Source organism: Eulemur rufifrons, chromosome 10 (genome assembly GCF_041146395.1).
Source record: "Eulemur rufifrons isolate Redbay chromosome 10, OSU_ERuf_1, whole genome shotgun sequence".
Lineage (NCBI taxonomy): Eukaryota > Metazoa > Chordata > Mammalia > Primates > Lemuridae > Eulemur > Eulemur rufifrons.
Window position 1 is genome coordinate 24,135,799 of NC_090992.1, and position 27,325 is coordinate 24,163,123.

The following is a 27,325-nucleotide window of genomic DNA, read 5'->3' on the forward strand; positions in this document are numbered from 1 at the left end:
ATGGTGTTGTAGCTCTCATTACATCCCCACAAGGCCAGCACCATGTAGCTCAGTCAACACCTGTATAATTACTCCCTGCGGGGGAGAGTGTAGAAGGTGCGTGTGTCAGGCTGCACGGGCAGGAGTCTGGGTGGGGAGTCCGTGAGAGCTGGGTTGGATCCTCACCTCTGCCCCTGCATCTCTCGGTTTTTCTGCGTCTTATGTCCCCATTTGCAAAAAAAGTTATAATGATCTTGCTCTTTTGGGGCTAAGGTGAGCATTACATGAGTTAATAATAGATGTAAATAAAGTGCCTACCGTGGCTTCTCCAATGCCAGAGGCCCCTGCACACCACAGGAAAGACACTGTCTCAGTTGTAGAATCGAGAGAAGCCTAGAAGGAGCATGATGCCGGAAAAGTGCAGAGGGGTCTCAGCTGGAGAAACAAGGCTACAGAGTTAGCTAGAAGATATGGGATGGTTTCAGGCCCACTAACAGGAAGTGAGACTCCACTTGTGCTTCTCACTTCCAGGGCCCCAGCAGTGATACTCTCAAAGGCCTCTGCAAGCCGCCGGGGGCCAAAGAACAAGACTGACGATGTCTGTCCAAATAACCAGCCTAGGCTTTGGTCCCATGTGCTCTTGTAAAACTAAAAAAATGACCTTTCTCGGCTAACCTCCTACAACAGGAATCAAATGTCCCAAGGAGGCCCTGTCCCTTGGCAGCTGAGATGAAGCTCCCAGCCTAGGGTGTGAGAACAGAGTCTGTGTTAAGCAGCAAGAGGCAGATTCCCAAATACCAGGAGGAGCTTGTGTTAAGATGTGGAGCTACATTCCCTGCTCTGCATATCTGCATTCCCGTGGGAGGCAGGACACATTTCTCCCACTGCATCTATGCCCCCAGATTCTTCCTCCAGCAAGCCAAACAAACTGCTGACACGAACCAAACTGTTTCTGCTTCACCCGAGTGCTTCTGCTTCCGGGGCCGTGGTGCTCCCTGAAACTTGCCATGTTGGGCAAAGAAAAATACATTCTATTTTGGAGCTATGATGGATTTAGTTATGATAGGTCAGAGTTCTTTCTCATCTTTATAAGAGAATTGCCTTTTGTCCTGACTGGACCCTGTTAAATTTAGGTAGGACCCGTTTTACCAAGTATATCAAAAATAGAAAAAAAAAATGGAGATGTAATAGCACGTGAATGCATCTCTGTGTGCGTGTGTTATTTATATTTCATTTGAACATTTTCTTATTCTAGGATTGCAACTAATTTTGCTGTTCATAATCAAACTAAAATCAGCTGGAGAGTGATGTTTTGAGATGCACCAAGGACTCAGTTCTGGGCCCCTTTGCCCAGCATTGATCAAACAGTGTCTGATCACACACATCACAGATGACTGCATTTGTCAACAGTGTGAAACTTGGATTATAACTGAAACTTGGATGACACAGTCAAGACTGAGGAAGATCTCAGCAGACCAAGATAACAGGCCAAATGAGACCAGGTAAAACGTAATAGGTAAAAATATCGCGTGCTAAACTTAGGTTCAAAAAATAAACTAGAAATCATGGGGAGGGAATAACATGTTCGAATAGTTGACCTTAAAATGACCACGAGAGATAAGACAGCTTCATTTCTCAGGGCAATTTCTATCCATTTATACCAGCTGCCAAGAGCACTGGGTTCAGTAGGATTCTGAAGTATTTTCTGAACCCAATGAACAAGAGGTCTATGACTGATTACCAGCATTAGCTATGGGCAAGGGATGGGAGGGTGTCCGTAGGATACTGCCTTTTTGCTGTGGGTCAGTGGTGGTACCTTTCTGTTTTCTAGCATATGGGTATCCATAAATGTGTAATACTCACCTGCTTTTACTTGCCTAGTATTCAACCATTCACTCTTCTGGTAGGTGAAACCTAGTTTCTTTGGACATGTTAATATATGCCCACACCACTCTCAATGCAAATGATTTCAATGCTGCTGACTCTACTGCTAGTCTGGTGTGGAGGAGAGAGCCAGGCTTCCCTGGTCAGTGTACCACACCCTGTGGCCGCCATGATTGTTTCCAGGATCATCAGGTGGTCCCAGCAGAACCAATGATGTGCAATTCTGGGATCTTTGTCAGAAATGTTTGGAAAAAGGAAAGCTCTCGCTTTGGCACAGTTATTGAAAGAATAAGGTATAACTCTGGAGCTGCTTGGCAGTCTTCTTACCACTATGAGAGGAAAGGGAGCCTGATAATAAAACGAAATAGAAGAAAAAAAGACAACACATAGTGAACTCTGTTGACATTATTTCAGCAACTAGATCCAACTGTTCCTAAAGCCTATCTTTGATCTTTCATTTATAGGAGATGGATAATTTTTTTTCTTTTTGATTAAGACATTTTGAGTTTGGTTTTCTGATGTTTTTAACCAAACAATCTATAACTAATGCTCGTAACTTAACAAAAGAAAAGAGACCACATTCAAGGAGGTGATGGTCTCACTGTCTGGTCTCTGTGATGATCACAGGTTAAGAAAACGATTCCTAGTGGGAGGAGGGAAAGAGTATTATAACAGGAGCCATCATTTATTGAATGCTCCCCGTGTACCAGGCACTGTGCTCATTAGAGCCTCATGACAACTCTATGCAGAGATAGGAATTAATATTATTCCTCATATACAGACTAGGAAACTGCAGCTAAGAGAGGTTACATTTTTTTCTTAAGGTTATACAATTGATAAGTGAAGAAACCAATTTTGAATCCAAGACTGTCTGGATGTCATGTTCTTGACTTCAAAGCTGAACTCCTTGCTCTTCTTAAGACTTTTTCAATGTAAAATTCAGACAATACCTACTTTGTCAATAAATATCTAGATATCTGGAAAAAAAAAACCTTTTCCTTTTATTGCTTCTAACACACAGACATGTCACACTCCCTTCTGAGGAAGGTGGGATCTGATAGCAGAAGGTCCCTACATTAGCTGAGGCCAGTGGTGGATCTGATATGGAAATTTGGAAGCAACAACACTGTGTGCCATATTTTTTAATCTTTATGATAAAAAAAAAAAGGGAAATTTGGAGGACAAGTGTTTGCAGTACCCAGCCTTCTTGGCTTCTATGTTTTTCTAGAAAATGACCTAGAAGGACATAGAAGCCAGGGAGGCTGAGTACTGCAAATAAGGAATGGAGAGAAAAAGGATGCCCTCCACCTTTTCTCTTACTTCTCTTTGCTCTCCAATCTTGGGAAGAACAGAGCTAAAAGGATCTAAGAGATAATAAATAAATATCTCAGGACTACACAGCAGCTATTATTGCTGTCCACCAAACATTTCTGGTTCTCCTTTGAGACACCTGCAGAATTACATTTCCCCACCTCCTTTGAAGTTAGGTATGACCATGTGATTGGCTTTGGTCAATTATGTGAGCAGAAGTGATGAGAAGATATATTTGCTGCTTCTGGACCTTGTTTTCTTCTTCTTGCCAAGGTGACCATGGAGACACATATCAAGATAAAGTCCTGATCAGCCTTTCTCCCTGAGTAAGCACATTGAGCATGATCTCCCTATCCACTCATTTTAAACATTTACAGTGAGTGAGAAACATTCGTTGTGTTAAGGCTCTGAGATTTGGGAGATGTTTGTTACAGCAACATAACTTAACCTCTACTGACTAATATAGAATATTTTAAGTTGTTTGCTGTGTTAAACTCTCTGTCATCTCCCCCATGAGATCCTCAGTTAATTCAACATTGCTCATTAGTCCTTTGATGCCAGGGGATTCATCTGGGAAAGCTTCAGGAAGATAAATTGACTATTAATATCTGGGTTTCATACACATCCATGTAGGTATCTACTTTTGCCTATGATTCCACTTTGATATTTTTTCTTTACTACCAATGTAATTTATAAATGATTTTGTTTAATATGTTCTTTAAATATTTGAGGATCCTGGAAGATACTGTATTACTTACAAAGGTAGAGAACAATGGCCTTTGAATCTTAAAATGTTTTGCAGAAAAGAGAACAAAACACAAAACCAAACAAGAAAATCCAATGAATTACCATAATCACCAAAGAGAATTACTTGAGTGGAGTGGAATTTACTGTCATTTTTGAAGTGCTTCAAACTAATTCTACAATTTAAAGCATTATTTCTTCCTTTTCTTTGAATTTTGCATTTCAACTCTCTTTTCCCTGCCATTTAATAACACCCTTTATGTAAGTTCCTTCACGTTTACCATTTCACTTACTCTTGTGGATAATTCTCCTTTGAGGTGACTACAACAGCCTTTTTATTTTGCTTCACATTTTCATGTCCATTTTCTCAGCTGCTCCATCCAACAAATCTTGTTAGACGGAGGTGCTGAGCCCAGAGAAAAACCAAGTAACTTGCATGTGGCAACAGTGTGGTATAGAGAGGTCTGGAAACTAAATTTCTCTTGGCTCAGAGAATTAACAGGAAAAAGCAGGAAGATCAAAATTATTATATTAAAAAAACTTTCTAGTCTTGGGAAAAGACTGGGCAGAGATATGAAAAATGAAACGAGTTGTGTAAGAGGGCTGTGATTATGGAAAGTGCTTCCTGTTTAAAACATTTTCTTTAATGTTTTTAAAATAGTGGCTTAAATATAATAAAAATTGGAAAAAGGAAATAGAAAACTTGTTGGGGTTGAGTGGAAAGTAGTCTTGACTTATATATTCCTAATAGAGATAGGACCAATTTCAGTTCAAATATTTCTCGAATTCAAGTTTCAGCCCCTCGTTAAGGTTATATTTGTTAATCTGTCAATTTTGAAAAAAAATCAATAACTAATCTGTATCAATCATCTACTGTGTCCTGGGCACTGAGATAGGTGCTTTACGTGGGTTATTTTCTTGTTTCCTTCACAGCAATCTGATGATTTAGGTACGGTTATTAGTTCTACTTCACAGATGAGGCTCAGAGAGGTAAAGTACCTTGCTCACAGCTACCTGGCTAGGGAACTATAAAAACCAGGACTGGGCCTCAGCCAGCTTGACATCAATGGTCATGATCATAATTACTGAGCTGCATTGTCTCCAAGTTGTTCTATTCATCATTGTTAGGTAAGTCTGAAGACATAAAGCTTACAGTATTTCCTTGGAATATGAATTTGTCCCTTCTTCCTTGCACCTACGTCTATTGCCCTCTTCTCACATCTGTTTAATTCTTTTCGTGCTCAAAATGAAAAGTAGGTGTCATCTGTAATGCCACCTCCTATCCATTCGCAGTGTCTGTCTGGAGTGCGATATTGACACGGATTCTAAGGCTACAAGAGAAATTGCCATGACTGATTTGCAACGTCTGCCGTAGCGCAGGACGGAGAAGTGGTGGTCAGCTGCAAGCAATTTGCCTGCCAGGATTTGAAGATAGGCAAAAGGAAGCACATGGATTGCAGGCATAGGAACCCTACTTTTTAAGGTCCACAAGCTATGCAAGGGGAAAGGAAGGGATTTTGACTCCAAACCACTTAAAATGACTAGAGAGAAACCACGAGTCCCAGGTAAGTGACAGAGCCCTGGACCATAACAGAACTCCCATTGCTCCCACAAGATCTTCCTCTCTTTCTTGGTCAGCTTCCCTTATTTACTGAGCAAATATTGAGAGTCTACCATGTGCCAAACATGACTCTAAGTAATGAGGAAAGAGCAGAGAACAACATGGACGAAACCTCTGCTCCCATGGAGCTTATATTCTAGTGGGGAGAGGAGCAAGAAACTAGTAAAGCAGCAAACAATCTAATATATTATTTCAGTGTTAAGTGCTGTGAAAAAGTAAGGCGAAAAGCGGATCCAGTGTAATGAGGCTGGGTGGCAGGGGATGGTGAGCCCGACCTGGCCGTCTTGCTGCTAAATCTGCAATGACATTGACCTGTTCACAACTTCAGGCTCCTCTGTGGCCAGTTGTATAAACATCTGCAGCTTGGTATAGGTGATGCTTTGGTTCCCAAATCCTCTCACTTCTGCTTCGTGGTCCCTAAATTGCTTGCTAGAGCCATACTCCTTCGTGTCTCCTGTCCTTGCCTGTGCTGTTGTCCCCACCTGGACTATGTCTCCCACCTCTCTGTCTCATGAACAAGACCCATCATTCTTCAATATCCAACCCACCCAAGCAGCATTAAGTATCCCTTCCTAAGCTTGCCATGACCTTCTGGACATTGCATTTTGCATGTTCCAGTGACAACTGCTAAAACCACCAGCCTTCCAATGCCAAGGCCTCATCTGGTCATTTCAAGCTTGACCTACCCCAGAAATTAGTGTTGAGGGGGGCATGTGTTAGTTTCCTCTGTAGCCCCAGGGCTCAATTAAAGCTTGGTACCTGGTAGGGATGCAACAGCTACAATATGGAAGAGAGGATGGCTATGTTGATGGGTCTGTGGATCTGACACGTGCTTTCTGTTTGACCTTCCACAGGTTGCTTTAGCTCTCTTAGCTGCAGTTTCTCACCAGTAAGGTAGAGATAAAAACACCCAGATCAAAGGATGGTTATGAGGATTAAATAAGATGATTCATGTAAAACAATTTGTAAAATGCCCAACACGAATTTAGCCCTCAATAAATGATACTGATTCATAGTAAGTCTCAAACTGAATAATCGATATTTATAATAGTAGTAGAATAGCCGATAGTTAAAATATGGATGAATGGAAGGATGGGTGGATGCTTTTGCGTTTGTGATTGTATCTGGCTTGGAATGACTGCCCTGTTCTGAACTCCTCTGGCTTCGTGTTCTCCTTAACCATGGACTACCTAGCACCCCTTCTGTCTTTAACTTTTGCTGTAGGTACCCTGGCTGGGGCTTAAAAGCCTGTCATTTTCATTCATCACTGCCCATGGCTTTGGGTGACATCCAGAGATTTATCAAGTATGGGACTGACATCTGCATAATATACAGTTGTACTGCTTTTACTACTTCCAGCATCTTCCCTTTTCCTCATCTACCCATCAATAATTAGTCTTTTATGTGGCATTTAATGCTTCATAAATGTTATGAGCCTTTATACAGCTATAAATGAGAGGGATACAGTGAAATGAGTTTATTTGGTATTTTAAGTCTAATTTCTCAATGTTATCCTTGTGTTTCCCCCTGGTGGCTTGAATATTTAGGCCCAGCACCCAGGGCTTTGCCAAGCAAATTGTTAATGATGTGTGGAACGAAAAAGGCAGGAACAAGAGGTTTCTTACTGTGCTAACTGGTAGCTCTGCATGCCTTAGAATAAGTCACACCTGGAGCTGCCAGGCCATCCTGGCTTTGTGCTTACTGATCTGTGACAAGGGCTTGGGTCTTTTCCCTGAGCAATGTCTTCTTCCCAACCTGCTGGCTGCAGAGTCCAGATGACTTCTGTTCATGTGCAGAGGGACAAGGAACAGCAAGTTGGCCTCTGCCTCTGACATCTATGAAGTAGTCACATTTCTGCCTAAGTGGCCAAGTTGTGGCAGAAGCTGATGTGTGCTGTAGAGTCACAGTCACTAGGGCTCTAAACACCATGTCAAAGGCCAAGGAACACAGGCAGAAGCCAAGCCTATTCCTATAGCCTTTGGAGTCCTTCCTGGTTCCAGAGCAGAAGGTCACATCAGGAAAGAGGTCAAGCCCTAGGAAGCACATAGAAGTTGGATGCAAAGAAACACACACACATACACACATACATATGCACATATGAGCATATGCATGAGCACACACATGTGTATGGACATAAATTATACTGCCATTAAAATTATGGTTTCAAAAATATTTAATATAAGGGAATGACATAGTAAAGTGTTAAGTGGAAAAGGAAAGATAAGAAACATATATATATATATAACCTTATATGTGTATATATGTAAATGAGTCAAAAAAGACTAGAAGAAAACATAAAAAGTATTATGTTGGCTGACTCACATGCAAATTTAATTTTCTTTATGGTATCTTTTTTGTGTTTTTCAAATTTCCACAGTACTTTAACATTATTCTGTAAATTATTATTGTTTATGGCAAGGCAGTCAGACAAGGGATCATCAGAATGAGAGATGGTGGGAGGCAGAGTATTTTAGGCAAGTTGCAAGGAATAGGAACCCAACTCATACTGGCTAAATAACCAACAAAATGTATTGGGCCACTTCACTGGGAATCCAGGAGTCCTAGGTTCAGTCATGGTTGGATCCAAGGGCTCCAGCAATGTCCTGGGGCCCTGGGTCTCCCTCCTCCTCCTTCTCATCCTCCTCCTCCTCCTCGTCTTGCTCCTCCTACTGCTAGAGGCAGGAGAGGAAAACAGTTGAGAACTCAGGCTCGGGAGCCAGGCTTCCTGGGTTCAAATTGTGCCTCCCCTACTTAATAGCTTTTTAAACCTTGGGTTACTCAACCCCTCAGTGTCTCAGTTTCCTCATCTGTGAAATGGAGATAGTAATAGCAATTATAGTTATAACCATGATAACAATAATCCTAATTATAAGCTTTATAAAGATTAAATGAGTTAATACATGTAAAATACTTAGAGTAGTTCTTAGCTATATGGTTACACTCAATAAATGTCTTCTGTCATCACCACCACCATCACCATCATCATCACTTGCCTTCTTTGACTTCATTTTGCAGATAAGCTTTCACCAAGTGGCAAAATGGCTACCAGCAGCCACACATCTAAAACCTCCATGCCTAGCAACCTCAAAGGGAAGAGAATTTCCCTTTGTGTTCAAATATCAATCCTGGGATGCTCTAATTTAATTGGCCTGGCTTGATTCTGTGCCCAAACTTGAACCAGTCCCTGTGGCCTGGTACACAGATTGGCCGGTCCAGGTCACAGGTCTTTTCTGTGTTGGGGCTGGGACACCATGACTGACAGCCCTCCCAGGGCCTCAGAGGACAGAAGAAAGTGTCCCCAAGAGGAAAAAAAAGACTGGAAATAGGAGATCAAGAAATTATTGCCACCAAAGAGGATCTTTCTCAAATTGAGTCTTCTAAACCTCTTGCTGTCAGAGAAACCAGTGATCAAGTCTTTATGACATGGCTTTGACTTGGATTCCACAGGACCATAACTTGTAGAAGAGAAGCAGACTGTATCCCGGGATGAATCGTGGAATGCAGGCTGGGGCAGAATGAGCAAGTATGTGTAATACTGTTCAATCCACCCTGTGCCCATTAGGCAGATGGGCACTTGGCACCTAGATGCCTGGAAAAGATACAGGTGCTTGTTTATCAGAAATAAGCTGTTACAATCTGAACAAAGCCACTGGTGATAAAAGAATGAACCAGAAATTGTCAACTGTTTTAAGAACTGCCCATTTTGTTCCTAGTTCAAGAGAGGGAAAGATTTGGCACACAAGGTGTGCTGAATTATTCCTGCCAGCCCTGGATGAATATGAATGTCTGGTGTCTTGTGTGGAGCTGTTTAGGCTTTGAAACTAATGTAGTGTATCCATCTATGGCTTGGATAATCATACAATATCCTTTGGAATGAGAAGAACCTCATTCTAATCTTAGGTATATCACCAGCTGGTGAACCTGGCCCTTCACTTATCCCACATGCAGGGTGGCAAGGTGGACAGAGTGCAAGGAGCTGGAACCAGAGTGAGGTCTGGAGCACCAGCTGTGCCCCTCACTACCATTTGGGATCCAAGGAAATGCATTTCATACTCAAAATTACTGAATTTACATGAGGATTAGTAAACATCAGGTAAAGAAATGCCCATACCACCTCTGTCCCATCAGTGTGTACTCCTTTAGTTGTAAGAAATCTGTAATTTCATTATCTATGTTGTCATCAAAAAGTATTTTTTGTTGTCTTCAGGTTTTGAGTTGTTTATTTATTCATTCAGTACGTGCTGATCACTTACCATGTGCCGGGCACTCTGGTAGAAAACAGCTATAGCCGTAAACAAGACCCAGCTCCTGCTCTCCCAGAGTGCACAGGCTGGCAGGGAGACCAACTGAGCAGGCAGTTGTAGGGAGGGACTGGCCGTATGCAGACCCGGTGTGGCCCCGGGCCATCCTGCTGGCGATGGTCTGACTCTTATTCTTCTTGCTGCTGTTCAACATTCATTTGGGGAGACACTGCATTCTGGGTAGAGTAGGGGTGAAAAAGGAGCATAAGACAGGACAGGAAAGGCACAACCAGTTGTGTGGTTTGAAGAATTTCTTTGAGCTGGAATCAGGGCAAGCCTGGAGTAAGGGGAGCCCAGTCGGGGGCTCTGCTGCCATCCAGATTAGAGATTTCAGTATCCCAAACCAAAGGAAAAGGACAAATATGAGAAGATAAAGGGACTTAGAGGTGGAGAGAATGGTGAGAGGAAATACGATGGTGCCCATTTTTTCCTCTTTGGTCAAGCGTTTGAATGGGCATCATTCAATGAGATGGAAATACAAGAGGAAGAAAAGACTGGGAACAGTGGGGCAAGGAGGAGAGATGAAGCCACCAAGGAAGGCCACTCATCATCACGTGGTACCTCGTGGCCTTTTCCCAGCAGACTCTGGTGGCAATACTACTCAGAGAAAGTTAAACGAACCCTGGTAATTTCTTACTTGTTGACATGAAAGATTGAAGACAACTGTTTTGTATGCAAAACATGCACATTCTGGCTTTAAGATCACCAAGCATTTCTTCAGGTGCATTTGCAAGCTGGTGAGTCAGTCAGTAGCAAAGGCCCCTGGGCCTCCGAATGCATTTGCAACATTTCCCAAACCAGGCGAGAATCCGCACGATGTTTTAGTGAAGCAACATGATTAGCTCAAACAACCAATTTGTCATGGAGTAATCTGTGTAAATTACCACAGTGAGAATATTTGCTATCATCTTCTTGGTTTAGTAGAAAGCATTTTCTTCTATTATTTAATCCCTTGGGCCTCAGGGAATTGTTTTATAATGATCTAATGCAGCAGAAGCTGGGTTTATTTACAGGACTTATTAGAAATGATACCCCTTTGCTCTCTCTTTGGCTTGGAGGCTAAAATAACCCGTGAAAAAAAGTAAATCTGGAGATTATTAAGAAGATTGGAGAGCATGGGAGTCAACATACAGCATTAAAATCACTTATATTCCAAAGGCCTTTTAAGGTTCATATGTTAATTTTAAATATGGACATTTTTAAAAGGCAGAAAAATATATTTTAAATTAGTATGTTCTAACTCTTATGGGTGTTGGAACCCTTTGAGAATCTTATAAAAATTATGGGACCCGCCTGCAGAATTCACATGCAAGTGCATGCGTGTTGCATACGATGCAGCCAGGGTTCATGGAGTGCCTAATGTCTATCTGTGGACTCCAGGTCAAGGACACCTACCGCTGTGCTTTGAATATTTGTTCCCTCTAAAACTGGTGTTGAGACTTAATCCCCAATGTGGGAGTATTGGGAGGTGGGGAATTTAAGAGGTGATTGGGTCACAAGGGCTCTGCCTTCATGGATGGATTAATTCATTCATAGATTAATGGATTAATGTGTCATCATGGGAGTGTGACTGGTGGCTTTATAAGAAGACGAAGAGAGAGCTGAGCAAGCGTGTTAGCATACTCAGCCCCCTCACTACATGATGTCCTGCACTACCTAAGGACTCTACAGAGAGTCCCTGCCAGCAAGAAGTTCCTCACCAGATATGGCCCCTCGACCTTGGGCTTCTCGGCTGCCATAATTGTAAAAAGTAAATTTCTTTTCTTTATAAATTGACCAGTTTCAGATATTCTGTTATAAGCAACAGAAAATAGACTAAGACACCTGCTGAGAATTTTCATGGCCTCTCAGTCCCCATTGTTCTCTATTTTAATTTTGGGGACTGAAGAAATGACCAACATGGCTCTATTTATTGTACATAATACACACTTCTTGTTTGCCCAAAGATTAGGATGAAGTAGACTAAATTATCAGAACACAACTGAGAACCCAGGAGGCAAGATGGGACTGTTGGCAGGCCACGCACTAAAGCAGATGCATTTTATTCAAAGAGAGTCACTCTGGTGCCCTCTAGGAACTCATTAACTCTTGTTTTTCACAAAATTCTAATAAGCTCAGCTATCTGCTTTCCTAGCCGCCAACAAATCAGAAGATGGAAGATGATCTGCTGCAGACTGGCACCTGATCACCTCAAGAACTCACCTTGTTGAGAGCTTGATGGCAAAGAAAAAGAAAAAAAAACTTTTAATATTTACTGAGGACCTACTCTAAGTGTGACACTGAGCGAGGCACTATGCATAGAATGGTGAACAATTTCCCAGTTTGATTTAGGAAGCGAGGATTGGTGAGAAAGAAACAAATAATTACAACACAGCATGGTAAATGTTCCAGTAAAGATATGTGCAAATTGTGATGCTGAGAACAAAGAAGGAAATATCAGGCTCTGGCTTTGAAGCTGAGGAAAATTTTAGAGTGGAGGGAACATCTGAGTTGGATGTTAAAGGATGAGTAAGAGTTCACCAGGCAGTTCTCAGAAGGAGTGACTTTCAGGCCAAGACATGGAGGTGTGTATGGACAGGTGTGTATGAGCAGGTATGGCTAGGCAGGTGTCAAAGGTCATAGGTGGCTGGACAGGTGTGGGAGGGCAGGTGTGAAGGAATAGGTGTGTTTAGGCAGGTGTGGGTGGGTCCCGAGTGAATCAGTCTCAGGAATGGAGGGAGCCTTGCTGACAAAGGAGATCAGTGTTATAGGTGACACAGATGACGGTGATTGGATGCTATGCCGAGATGTTTGGACTTTTCCCAATAGGCCATAGAGATTTTTCTCACAGAGTGGGAGCCTGAAGGAATCAGACTTGGGTAATGAAAGTTAACTTCAGCAGCAATTGGAGGATGGACTAGAGCTGATATTGCCTAGACTGGCAAGGAAAGCAGTTAGGAAACTATGACAATGGCCTGAGTGAAGGATCATGAGGCCCTGAACTGAGGCAGTGTTGGTGAAGACAAACAGAGAAGAGTGTTTGTGTGCATATGTGCAAGAGAGAGAGAGGGAAAGAGAAAGAGAGACACTGTGTGTATGTGTGAGGATCATATATATGTGCGCCGGTTGAAAGATTTTTAGGAACTAAGATCTTCAGGCTTTGGAGAGGGTCGAGAAAGAGGAAGGGAGAAGGAAAGAGGCATGTGATAAGTCAATAATTCTGTTGCATGCATAAGCAAAAAATTTATATCCTACCTAGACCTCACAAATTCAGAGAACGCTGTCAGTTTTAGAAGATATGATTATTTGAGTAGGGCAGATCTCAAGTTTGCCTTTGAAATATCCAGGAAAACTGTTACTAAATGCCAAACCACGGCCATCAGAATCTCCTGGGTCTTCATTAAAAACAGAGATTCCCAGGAACTTACCTCAGACCTACTATATCTCTCTGGGTGGGGGTCCAGGGATTCCATAGTTTTATCCAGCTGGTCAGATGGCTCTGCTGGGCAGCTATGATTGGAAACCACCACTTTAAACAACTCAACTACCAGTCAACTTGAAAAAGAGTGTATCAATGTTCATAAGAGCAAACCATTCATGCATCATGGAAGCAATGCATAGGCTACTTATATTTTCATTATATAAAGAGATTCAAGGCCCTCCCTTCGATCCCACTTTTGGGGGTCATCTCAGTATAACTGCATACGCTTAAGAAAAATTCATTGCATTTCCTTAAGCATATTCCTTAAGTGAGTCTCTTTAGTATTTTACTCTCAGCCTAATGCTTTGATGAATAGCCATGAGTAGTGACAGGCCAAACGGAGGCTAAGCAGCCTGCGGAAATTCATCAGCCATGGGTCCTATTTCGTTTTCTCTGTACCTCCCACCCCAGGTGAGCTCATCCAGCCCTGCTGCTTAAATACCATCTATATGCTGATGACTCACAAATTTTTATCTTTAGCCTGGGCCTCTCATCTGCACTTCAGGGTCATATATCCAACTATCTCCCTGTCACCTCTACTTGAAGTCTCACATGAATCTCAATTTTAAGGAGGACAAAAAGTACTGAGCTTCTACCCAAACTTCTCTTCCTCCCAGTCCCAACCTCAGCAAATGTTTCTACCTTTTCCCCAGTTGCTCAGGCCAAAAATCTGGGAAGGATCATTCTTGACCCCTTCTCTTCCTAATCAGTCCCTTCAACATTTGGTCTGTTTCTAAACAGATTTTACCTACCAAAGCACCCCAAATCTGCCCATGAGTCTCCACCTCTACAGAGATGAACTTGATACAGGCCGCCACTATCTGAATGCGTTATTTCTCCTCCAAGCCACCTTCACCACAGTGGCCAGAGTGCTCTTAAAACCTACATCATATCATGCTCCTGCGTAAAATCCTCCAGTGGCTTTCCCACTGCACTCGGAATCATGTTCACATCCCTTCCCGGGGGCTGAATTATAAGGTTCTGGGTGAAGCGGCCCACCCTCCTCTCCTAACTCACCCAGGCCCTGTGTCTTTCCATCACTCACCTCCAATGAGACAGACCTTCCTCCAGGTCCTTGAACACACCCCATCTGTCCCCATTGTAAGACTATCACTCCAGTTCCCCCAGCCCTTCCCAGGTATGGAACTCCTCACCCAGCTAAATTCTCCTCCTGGTCTGAGCTAAACCTCATCTTCTCCAAAAGGTCTGCCTTGACCGTCCAAGCCAGGAGTTGGCACACTTTTTCTATAAGGAGCCAGATAATAAACAATTTTAGGCTGTGCGGTCTCTGTCACAACTACTCAACTTCAACTCTGCCATTGTAGCCAAAGCAGCCACAGAGAATATGTAAATGAATAGGCATGGCTGTGTGCCAATAAAACTTTATTTACAAAAATAGGCCATGAGCCTGATTTGACCCTCAGCTGTCATTTGCTGTGCCCTGATCTAAGCCAGAGTGTGATTTCTCTGTAATTGCCTCCCAGAGCTTCTCCTAAGTCATAAACACGTGTCCACTCCCTGTCTCTTGCACTCGGCTGTCATCTTCATGAAAGCAGGAGGGCACTGGGACTCTTACGTATTTGCCAAAATATATAGAGCCTGGTGCGGTGCTTGCCGCACAGTGAGGCCTCAGTAAACATTTGTTGGAGAAAGGAGGAAGGAGAAGGAAGGAAGGAAGGAAGGAAGGAGGGAGAGAGGGAAAGAAGGAAGGGAGGATTTTTTTCTTCACCCCCAGGCACTTTTAGTCAAATAGCAGCAGCTACGACTGGCTCATACTGTTTAATCCTTTCTCTCCCTCGGGAGAGCTCTGGGGTGAATCACTTACCGTCCCCGCGATATACCGGGTGTTACGCTGGGGAAACAGGCCTCTCTGAGCGTCCAGTCCTTCCTGTAGAGGGCTCTGGCCAGATCTCTGTTCCCGGAGACCTTCCTTCTGATTTTTTTGGCTGGGAGGCCAGGGGAAGGTTCAAGTTTTGTGAAGTGGAGTTGCGAGGCACCTCTCCTCCGGCGGGGAGCCCTGCCCTCTCCTTCCCCACTCATCGTGTTCATCTTTCTTCACTATTTCTCCACTTTGGCAAAGGAAAAGCGAGTAACCGGGTACCCCGAAAGTTTGGCCCCACCTTCCTTTGAAAGCGACGCCTCCCCACGGATGCGAGCCCCCCTTCACCTCTGCCCCCCACCTCCCCGCCCTCCTGCAGGCTGACTGCGACACCCACGCCAGGGAGGCAGCTGAGAGCCGGGCAGTCATTAAAGATCATCAACTAAAGAGCTCTTCACCGGGCAGGATTATGTTTAACAGACAGCAAGACTGTTCCTGCCGGCTCCCGTGAAGTTTCATCAAAACTGTGCCTAATTAAAATCTTCAATTTAATTATGCTCCTCTGCATTACAAATTTTGATCAAATTGGTTTAATTTGGTACAAGGAGAGATGTTTGTTTCTCACGAGAAGTGAACCCACCCTGAGGCTAGGCTCTGTGTCCCGAAGCCTCTCTGGGGACCCTCTGGTACAATCCCGATTGCCCCCCACCTCCTGCAACCCGGGGTTCGGTGAATCACCCGCGGCTTAGGAAACTGGCAGCGGTTGCTCTGCCCACATCTGCAGGCGCTGCCCTGAAGCCGCACTGAAGCTGACAGCTGTCTTCCCCCGCACACCTCCCCCCTCCCAGCCTCCCGTTCCTCCTCTGCTTTTGAAACGCCCCCATGTCGGGGAGAAATCGCACCCAATCTGTCAGTGAAATCTGTTGTGGGACTGAAGTTCAGGCCATCTGTTTGCGCTCGGGAGAGAAATCGCGGCCTGGTAGCGGCCCTGCGGAGAACTTTGCGAAGTCCTTGGTTCACAGGGCCGCAAAGCAAAGGGCTCCCTGACCACCCAGCCCAAGGCATCCTCCTGGCCTTCCACCCACAGTCAACAGGCATTGCCGATCCCTGGCTTCCCCTCACTACTTTGCCCCTTCCTGGGTCCTTCACCCCATCCTATAGGGCCCCAAGCCCTGCTGCCACCCAGACAACCCTTCCACCTTATACCAGACCTTTCCTGAGGGCCTCACCCTCATCAGAATCTGTCTGCCGTCCCACTCCCGCCTGGGCTTCCCAGCTTATCCTATGGTGGGGTTCCTGCTCCTTGCTGAACAGCTCACTTCTCAAGCTGAAGTGTGAGCACCTTTCCATGCGAGTGTGCCCAGAATAATTTATCCGATGTGAAGCCTCAGGCTAAATGCCACCTGTCTTGCTGCAGAGTCAGTTTGACTCAAAGGTAATTTAAAATCTTATTTGTATATTGTGAGTAGAATGGAAAATTCACATGATGTTTTAAAACAGAGCAGGAGACTTCAAAGGTAAGTGACTTGGGGGCTGTACCTCCAGACCCCTTGGGTCTCAATCAATTTTCTCCACCTTGGGCAAAGAAGTCTAAGCAGCCCTGGTGATGTGTTGCGGACTCTGGTGAAATGTTTGCCCCTTTCCCGGGACTTCTGATGCCAGAAGACTTTTATTTAAGGTGGGGCCATTCCTCTCGGAAAGAACCCTAAATCTTCTTCCTCATGTCCTCTCTCTTCCCAAATTGCCAACCGCTTGACTGGACATTTTCACTTGCTTGCCCTGCTGTGGATGGCCTTGAAATTAACTTGTCGGCAACCCCAAGCCTAGCATTTCCCACCAGCACCCTCAGACCTGCTCTCCCTGGTCATTTTCAGCTTATCTTAATGATGCTCTGATTCCTCCAGGCACTGGGTTTGGAAACACGGGAGACATCCTCACATCAACCATAAGTAAATAAATAAATAATTGATTTTAATGTTGTTATTTCAAGCGATCCCATAACAAGTTGTTATGCAATAATATACTTGTTCTTTAATTGGTAAATTGACTAGATTTTAGTATTTTTTTAATTAAATCTGCTTTTGTATATTGATTCTGTTTGAGCATGTCCTCCGTAATGGCTGAAGGCTAGATGTTTTATCCCAACTTAGCAGTCCTGTATTCCCCAAGCAAGGCCATTGCCAAGTCCTTCCAGTCCATAACATGGGCTCAGCAAATGTTAGCTATTAATTGGATTAACGGTAAATAGAAGTATGTCATGACATGGTGAACGGCATGGGATATAATTCACTGCCATGTGAGTGAGAATAGAAGGTTGCAGGTGGTCAGGAGGGAGAGGTCCCCCCACTGTGGCGAGACGCACTGTCCAGGGAGATTTAGAGAGGTGCCCAGGAGACTTTGAGGTTTGCTTGTGAAACAGACAAACCAGCTTTCCCAGAGTGTGTGGTTTGCGCTTCTTTGGCCAGATGACACTGACTTGAGAGAAAAATCCAATGGAAGCAGGAGAGACAGGAGCTAGGGTGATGGCTGGTGTGGCACAAAGCCAGAAGAGCCTGAAATAAATAGTAGGAAAGGCATCTCGGAGCAGGCACTTGAGGATTTATGCAGTAAATTCATTATAGTGACATCACAATGGCTACAACATTTATTGTGGGCATCGTCTGTGCTGAGCAGCATGCTGGGTGCTGCACATGTATTACCTGTTTAATCTTTGCAACAGTCTTCGAAAACGACCTTTTATTATTCCAATTTTTACAGGTGGGGAACTGAGATTCAAAAAGTTAAAGTAATTTGAACAAAGTTGCTTAACTAGTAAATGGTGAAGTTAGGGTCTGACTCCAAAGTCTGATTGTTTGATCATGACATTCTTTCTTCCTGTTACTTAAAAACTTGCTTTATTATTTAAGTTTTTTTTCTTTTTTTCTCTAAGAGTGTTCCAGCCCCACACTCAGTGAACTCTTTAAAGGTAGAGGCAGGATGTCAGGGTTCTTTGAATTCTCCTAGGTGCCTCACCTAATGCTTTCTGTGTAATAAACACTTAATAAATCTTCTTGATTTATTGATAGAAATATTTTTAATAGATCGATGTTGAGAAAATCAGGCATTTGCAGCAGGCAGGGAAGAACTTTCTGGAAAGGACCACGCAATGCCTATCTGGTGGAGCCAATGAACTGTCAACAGGCTGTGTGCCACAATCTCTTCTCACCCACACCTCTGCACTGGTTCTGTTTTCTGGAACCCTCTTTCCTTGCCTTCCCCTTCTCCTGGTTCATTGCCTGTGTCCTGTAGGCCTTGGCACAGATGCCTTCTTCTCCAGGAAGCCTTTCCTGATTGCTTCCAAATTTGGGTTGGAGGTTCTCACAGGATCTTATACTTCTCCCACCACAGCACTTATCCTGCTGGATTGCAATTGCCTGTTGATTCTTCCACCTTCGCTAAGCAGGTCACAGGCTCATCAAGAACTAGGTTGCCCTCAGCAACATATATACGTGGTGTACATTAAATAATTTTGAATATATGTTGCAGTGAGAGCCCTCCAACACAACCCCAAATCAATGTCAGTATTCCCAAAATCTTCAAGGAGCAATGAAGGGACCATGAACACAGATTCCCCTACCTCTTAGTTTTGCCTAGACCAGGATTGGCATTATCTCAGGATAGAGTAAGGGGAACGAATGATGGAGAGACCTTGAAAGAGCTGAATGAAGCTAATGACCTTATCTCACAGTAAGCCTCAGTTACTGGGGATTTGTGACCTTGGGCAAGTTCTATATCTTCTTAAACTTTGGGTGAGGAAGTGGTGAACCGCTCTACCTCTCTCATGAGATTGTTGTAAAGATTTATTGAGATGTAAAACAGTGCTTGGTACCTAGTCTATGCCCAGTAAGTGTCAGATTCAGTTATTATTTTATTAGCATCATCTAGTGTTGATGTGTGAGATTTTCCATTTCTACTTATATGGAATAACTCTGACAGAGCATGTTAGTGTCATTGGTATATTATTATGAAATAATATGTACAAATAATATTGCAAGCAATATATTCAATTAATTAAATGTACCAAGATGCCCAGAACTTGGAAGCAAAGTCAGACTCTGGAACTGGCAAGTGCCAGCCTCATCTAAATGGCCACAAGTGTGGAATGGAGCATCCAGGCTTCGACAGAACCAGACGACCCATCAGAAGCCTCAGATCCCTGGCTCAGCAACATTTCTCACTCGTCAGCCTCTTTCCAATTCAGTCCATGTGGCCAAACATTAAAACAAGTTATAAAGAACCATAAAATTTAGATACCAATGAAATGTTTTCAAGTTTTCCTCAGCCATTACAGCTTTTGATGACGGGAGTGTGCTAAGTTTCCCTCTAATTTCTTAAGCCATGAGCAGCAATATGAACAACAAACAATGCAGACTGTACATTCAAAAACAAAGTTTGGTATTGTGATCAAATAGATTAACAACAAAGCAAATCTGACATCTTTCATAATAAATCTTATTATTGTGCTGCACAGTAATTAGACAACATGAGAAGTTTACATAATGGCTGCAATTATTTATTCATTTACTTTCATATTATTGAGCCACACTCTTATGAATTTTCTCTTTTTATTTTATTAGTTGTTTTGCATTTATCAAAAGCCTCCGTGTCAGCTGTTGTCTCCAGTGCTATTTAAGATTTAAATGGGATTCTCAGTGCACAAAGGCATAATTAGACACTAGCATACTCCCACCTGTGAGAAGATAGAGATCTGGGATTGGAGTCTGGGTTCCCACATCTAGTGATGCTCCTGTTCCTACCTTTAGCTCCTGTGGCCACCAGTTTCCCAGTTGGTGACGTCAAAGATCTCTCCTGCACTTCTCATTCTCTCCTGAGCTAAGCGGTTCTGGATAAGAAGATCCATGTAGTCCCTTTTCCATGGAAGGATCATTGACCTCACTTGGTGTCGTTGGCTACTGTAACAAGTAGCTCCCAAATTGTGTAAAGACTCAAACATAACAGAATTGTATTTTTGCCCACCTATAAACCCAAGGCAGGTGTTCCTGGCTGGCATGCGATTCTTTTCGGTCCAGTGATTTGATAACTCAGGGCCCCTTCTTATGGCTCCACTGTTCCATTCATTGGAATTGTTCATTGTTTCATTGTTTACCCTCAGCTGACAAAGGGGAGAGCATGGATGAGATCTCCCTGCTTTTTAAGAACCTTGGCCTGCAAATTGAACCCATCACTGTCATTAGAACTCAGCCACATAGTCACACACCAAACTTCAAGGGAGGCTCAGAAATGTGGCCAAGCTGTGTGCTCAGGCAGAAGAAGTAATGGGTTTTGGCATAGAACTCATAATCCCTGCCCTATGGAAACCAGGGAGCTGGCATACCAGATGTAGAACAGAGATGGGGCAGGGAGGAATGAGATGAGATATCAGGGAAAACCAAACAGAACAAAAAGCTATAAAGTTCATTATTGGGACAGTTGGGAAAATATGAATATGGTCTGCAAAACAGTATTACGCTAATCCTGAATTTCCCAAGTGTGATGATTTTGTTGTGGTGATGGAAAAGAATGACCTTATGCTTAGATGACACCTGCAGAAACGTTCTGTGTTGAAGTGCCATGATGGCTTCAGCTTTCTCCCAAATGCTCCAGCTGCACACATACAGTGCACGGAGGAGAGAGAGAGGGAGAGAGATACTGTGCTAAAATATTATTAAGACTCTGTGAATCCCAGTGAAGGATATCCCAGGAGCAAAGGCCCCTAAGTGTGACATAGCAAAGTGTGTGCTGAAACTAGGAGGCAGGCCTGGGCTGCGGGAGCAGAATGCGCCCAGTAACGAGAGCAGAGATGAGCCGAGAGACTGGTGATAGGCTTGCAGAGCACGAGGCTTGACTTCATCCTGCAGGCTAATGGGAGCCACTGCAGCGCAGGGCAGGGAAAAGGTCTGGTGGATGTTTTAGGTAGAAGGTGCCCAGGGTAGATTTGAGGGGAAACAATCTGGATGAAAGGTAAGTGTATTAGTCTGTTTAATGTTGCTTATGACAGAATTCCTGAAACTGGGCAATTTACAAAGAAAATAAATTTATTTCCCAAAGTTCTCTTCAGAGAATTCTGAAGAAGAAATATCTGCAGGGAACGTGGCAAGTTAAGTTTGGGACAGGTTGAGTTTGGGGTGCCAGCTGGAGTTGTCTAGCAGGGGGTTAGATAAATAAGTCTGAAACTTAGGAGACAGGCTGGACTTAAAATAAATAGACTTGTGAGCACTCAACATTTAGATTCAGATTTGAGGTGAAGTCAATGCTTAAAGTAAACTGTCATTCAAGGAGAGTTCACAGAAGGCAGAGTCCACTTCAGACCCAGGGAAGCAAATGTCAGAGAGAGGTGAAGATAACCAGGAGGTTAGGGGGTAATGAGAAGCCAAGGGTTTTGACTTCTTTAGATTCCACGTATAAGTGAAATCATGTGGTATTTGTCTCTCTGTGCCTGGCTTATTTCGCTTAGCATAATGTCCTCTCGTTCCATCCATGTTGTTGCAAAATGACAGAATTTTCTGCTTTTTAAAGGCTGATTAGTCTTTAGCCTTCCATTGTGTAGATATACCACATCTTTTAAATCCATTCATCCATTGATAGGCACTTCAGTTGTTTCCATATCTTGGCTACTATGAATAACGTTGCAATGAACATGGGAGTGCAGACCTCTCTTTGACATACTGATTTCATTTCCATTGAATATATACCCAGAAGTAGAATTGCTGGATCATAATGATAGTTCTATTTTTAGTGTTTTGTGGAACCTCCATATTGCTTTCCAAAATGACTGTATTAATGTACAATACTACTGATGTGTATGAGGGTTCCCATTACTCCACATCCTTCAAAACACTTGTTATTTTTCATCTTTTTTATAATGGCCAATCTAACAGGTGTAAGATGATATCTCATTGGTATTAAGCAAATTTTTTATATATCTGCTTGGGCATTTGTATGTCTTCTTTCAAGAAATGCTTATTCAAGCCCTTTGCTCATTTTATGACAAGGTTATTTGTTTTCTTGTTATTGAGTAGTTTGAGTTCCTTGCATATTTTGGAGATTAACCCTTTATCTTCTGTATAGAATGGTGGTTACCGGTGGCTGAATTGGGGTTGGTGGCGTGTGGATGAGGAAAGGGGAGATGTTCATCAAAAGGTGCAAAGTTTCAGTTAGACAAGAGGAATAGATTCTGGTGATCTATTATATAGCATGGTAACTAAATAATAAATGTATTGTATATTTCAAAATAGCTAAAAGAATGAATTTTAAATATTCTCACCACAAAGAAACTATAAGTATATGTGATAATGGATATATTGATTAGCCTAATTTGATCATTCCACAATGGGTGCATATATCAAAATATCACATTGTACCCCAGAAATATATACAATTATTTTCAATTAAAAATAAAATAAAACTTTAAAATTTTTCAACATATTTTTTAAAAATTAGAATGTTGAAAAAGAAAAGAAGCCAAGGGGGAAGCAAGATTAAGGAATTGTCAAATGCTCACAGGGTCACCTGAAGATAAGAACTGCAGAAAGCCCTTGGACTGTAGTGTCAGTTAATCACTGAGGACCTAGATGACAATAGTTCTAATTGAGCAATGGGGCTACAGCCAGAAATCAGCAACATGAGCTTGTGGGAAAAGGAGATAGTGGGTTATGAGTCACTCTTGTGGGGTGTTCAGATGACAGAAGTGAGAGAGAGATTCGATGGCAGCCATGAGGATTTGGTGTTGACTGGAAGTACTTCACCCCATTACTTATCCACTACCCTTGTCTTGAGGGTATTTTATGTACCAGTCACTAAATAGATACATAAGAAATTAAGGCAGTGTCCTACCCTCAAGAAGCATGTGCTCTGAAGTGATTCTCAAACTCTATTCCATGGAATCCTGGGTTCCAGGGACACCATTGGCAGGGGTGAGGAGGGGACCAACAGGAGGCTGAGTCCTTGGGCTCTGTAACTCCAACTCCTCCCCATATCACCTCTGCATTTCTCTTTTTCATGGGCTTCCTCATTTAAAATATTCTTCACAAAAACGCATTCTGTTGCTAAGGAAAGAAGTTTGTAAAACAGTGTTCTACAGGATGCAGCATTCTAGACCAGGGGTTGGCAAACTTCTTGTCTGTAAAGAGCCAGATAGTAACTATTTTTGACTTTGCAGGCCATATGGTCTCTGTTGCAACTGCTCTGTCTTTGTAAGGTGAAAATCGCTGTCGAGAATATTAATGGGTGTGGCTCTGTTCCAATAAAACTTTATTTACAAAAACAAGAGGTGGATTACAGCTTGTGGACACCTAGTCTAGATGTTGATGAGGTGCAGCAGGACTTTTTTCAGCCCGTTATTCCTGAAAGCATTTCTGTAAGACACAGTATGTCATAAAAGAGGAACTGTGCTCTGGCTCGTCTCAGCGTTGCTTAGTCCCAGTATTCTCTCACTTTTAGCTGCCTGATTTTCATGCCTCCCCAACTGGAAGGCTGGTCAATCCCACCCACTTTGGAATCTGCTGAAATTAGTCTTTTCCTCAATCTACTTCCATATTTATCTTTGTAACCTACTGTCCCTTTTACTTTTCCTCTTAATTAAAAAAAAAAAAAAAAAAAGTTTTTTTATTTTTTTAAAATCATTCCTCAAACCAAACAAAACAAAAAAAAATCTTTAAAAACACTGGCTGAAGACACACTCTTCTCATCAAAACACAATATTCATGGAATGAGTTTTCATTTTAATGGTACTTTGGGGGAACATTGGCCTTGAGAATTCTGATGTTATGAGCCCAGTGTCACACCAGAAATCAAGACACAGAAAAACAGATCTCAATGTGCCAGGGCCGTGCCCAGGAGGGAGGCTGCCAGCCCCCTGGAAAACGAGTGGGAGGCCTTAGGAAATCTATGGCGACTATCTCAGATCAGACCCGAGCCGGACGCTCTGGAGCTGGGTTATAACATGATGAAAGCCCAGGGGAAGACAGATTCCATATGCAGAAAAGAAACACCCTGTTGCCTTGCTGTGGGGAGTAGAGGAAGTTAGAAGACAGACAGAGGAGAGGATGAAGGCATCCAGGGATCAGCCATTTGGGATCAGGCTGTTGGGCATGGAGACCTGCCACCCTGGCTTGTGACAGGTACACGGGCTCGGGGCAGGGGTCCTTGTCCCACAGTGTCTTCCTCATTGACCTGGTACAGATGACTGATACTACTCTATTGGAATTACTCTAGGAATGCCTTGGCAAAACGATAAAATGCTTAAGTGTTTTTTCAAGCTACCGGCAATAATTTTTTTAAAAAAAGAAAAAATGCAAAAAAAAAAAAAAAAATCTGCTTAAAAACAAAAGCTGCCTTGAGAGTGCCAGAATCTGCACCTGACACCTTCCAGTGAACTCGATTTGGAGAAAAGGAGCTTGAGCCCTGGCAGGAAGGGAATGAGTTTTGAGACAGGGAGGTGAGCAGAGGGCAGAGGCTTCAGGAGTGAGTAGTTGGACCAGCCAGAAGGGAAGTAGAAAGAGCAAATGGGATAGAGGAGAGGGCAGGGGAAGGAGAGCATCAGGCACTAAAGCACCTTTTTCAGGGGCCAGAGAACTAGGAAAGGGGCCTTCAAGGTCACGTTCAACTCTGAGGCCTCAGCCTCTGTTACTACCACGCCCAGTGACAACTCCTCTTCTAATCTGTTAAGAATGATCTCTGACAGGATTACAATGGCAGATTCCCACCCACACCTGCAAGATTCTCATTCAGGAAGGAGCCCCAGTGTTTTCCTGTTTCCCCCATACAGCTGGTGTTTCTGAAAACCACTGTTTTCCCAGCCATGATGACTGTGCTCGGGAAACCAGCCTTTGCGATACAGCAGAATTCATCGCTTCATTGAATGGAGGTGTTTGGGTCTGGGATTCAGAGTGTGAGTGCGCCATCAGAAGACTGAAGGGGAAAGTACCACCTCTTCATGAAAATATTGTGACTTCTAACATGTAATGTCTTATAAAGTTATTTCTCATCTGATCCTCATAACCCAATGAGGTAAGCAAGGCATGAATTACAGTCCTCATTCTGCAGACGAGGCACTGAGCCTCCCAGCGACATTTGCCCAAGGTCATGGGGCTCATAAATGACCTTTCTTTCCATCCCCTGCTTCTCACCCCGTTCACCAGAACCCTCATGATCAGGAGATAGAGGCCACAGAGTTAGCAATGAGCTGACTTTGGGTTTAATTTGCCCTGTGACCTTTATGCTTATTTATTCCACATTTCAATGCAGCAGTAGCAGGTTAGAAACACCAAGGTTCTTGTTCAAAATATGGATTCCCTGGCTCCAGCCTAAATGTGCTAAATCAGAACCTCTGAGGGTGGGTCCTGGGAAACTGCAGTTTTACAAAAGCTTCCCCGGTGATTCTGATGTTCAGAGGTTTGGGAATCAAGGTAATGAACTAAGCAGGGCAAACACAGGGACTGCCTAGTTCAAAGTCAACTCTCAACTATTCCTGGACTTGTTACCCAGGGAATGGATTATTCAGTGTTTACATTCTTCCCTCATTCCTGCCCCTATCCTGAATTCTACATTTTCCCATTTTTGGGGTTCATTAGCAACATCTTTTAAGGGAAGAAAGAGACACAATTTAAGTTAGTTTATCAATCCGGGAGTGCCTCTGATGGTTTCTATAAAAGAAGATTGAAATTCTCCCTCCACCCCAAATCATGGGCAGTCTGTCAGAAATCTTAGAGGGTCAGCGTATGATTTTGAAACCTGATTTATAAAAAAAAAAAAAATCCTGACTCTCACACACTGCAGTAGATGCTTCAAACACACACCTGGCGTGATTGCTCATTCTGCGAGTGTTCTGCAAGGAAAAGATCAACCAGCTCTCAAAATAGAATGTAGAGATACAAAGGAATCAGCAATAGCCTCACGTATTTGTACACAATGCAATGTAGCTTCTGGTATTTTTATTACCAATCACAAGAGGCTTGTCACCGTCAGCCATCTGTTTGAGTCACTGCCCGGCTGCAGTGGCCATGGCTTTAGAGAAGGCACACTGAAATCAAAGCTCCAGCTCCTGGAAGAGTCACAGAGCAGGGAGCCAGCTGTGACCTACCAATGACATCCTGCAGTATCCTGAAGGACCCAGTCATAGTCTACGTCAAGAGAACTTGCCTACACACTTGGAGCCTTAAAGGGAACAGTGACTGTGACACCAGGTGGAAGCTATTATATTTGTTCTTGTGGAGATGTTCAATATTTCAAAGTGGTCTCTGCAGTCCCATTAAAATCACAGATTTTTCTTTCCCCCTGCTGCTTTCCACATTCTGATACAGACTTCTGGGTGGGAGGGCAAGAAAGAAAGATAATGTGAGTGAACTAGCATGGGCTTTTTCTCCAGAGAGTCAAAGAAATCCTGACTCTGATTTTTGGCCTTACATCCAAGGAGTCATCTTATTTTTTTTTTCCCTATTCTTTTTTTTTTTTTTTTTTAAATCAATGTACAAAATCCTTTCATGCAGATAGAAAATTTTCAGAATCTGAGATTATTGTTTGACTACCAAGTTAATAAGATGCTTTAAACTCTTTATTCCACATCTAAGCCTGACACCAGAGCTTTAGGAGGCAGAACGTCTTTCTGCTGTCAGAGGCTTGCCGGAACACACTGCATCAATGAAGATCTATAGACGAAAATCAAGGCAGTAAGAAAACAGGATTTTTTTTTTTTTTTTGAAAGAAACTCTAATTCAACCAGCATCAAGGAGAAAGGTGTTTGAAATAGGGGGTCACCAAAGAAAATGGAGTAGGGAAAAAAATATTTTGAGATCTGGAAACAATAATGAGTAGGCCCAGAAAGAAAAGAACAAAAGGTAGGAAGTAGGATTCTAAAAGGTAAAGAGAAAAGAACAAATGGCCTGTGTTGACCAGAGTATAGTCGAGCTCTTGCAAATCCACAGTCTGCCATGGAGAAGAACAGTGATGATCTCAGAGGGTGTTAATCCTTCGTGTAAATGTTACTTGGCATTCGTACTGGGTAAATCAAGGACAAAATAGGTGGGGGAATGTAATAGCTATTTCTCTAGAAAACTCTCCCAGATTTGTGGGAGAAGGTCAAGGAACAAGCAGAGGGTAGTTCCACTTTGAGGAAATGGCCAGCCCTGTGTTAGAAAATACACCATGGACAGAATCTGTTCTCAAGGCAA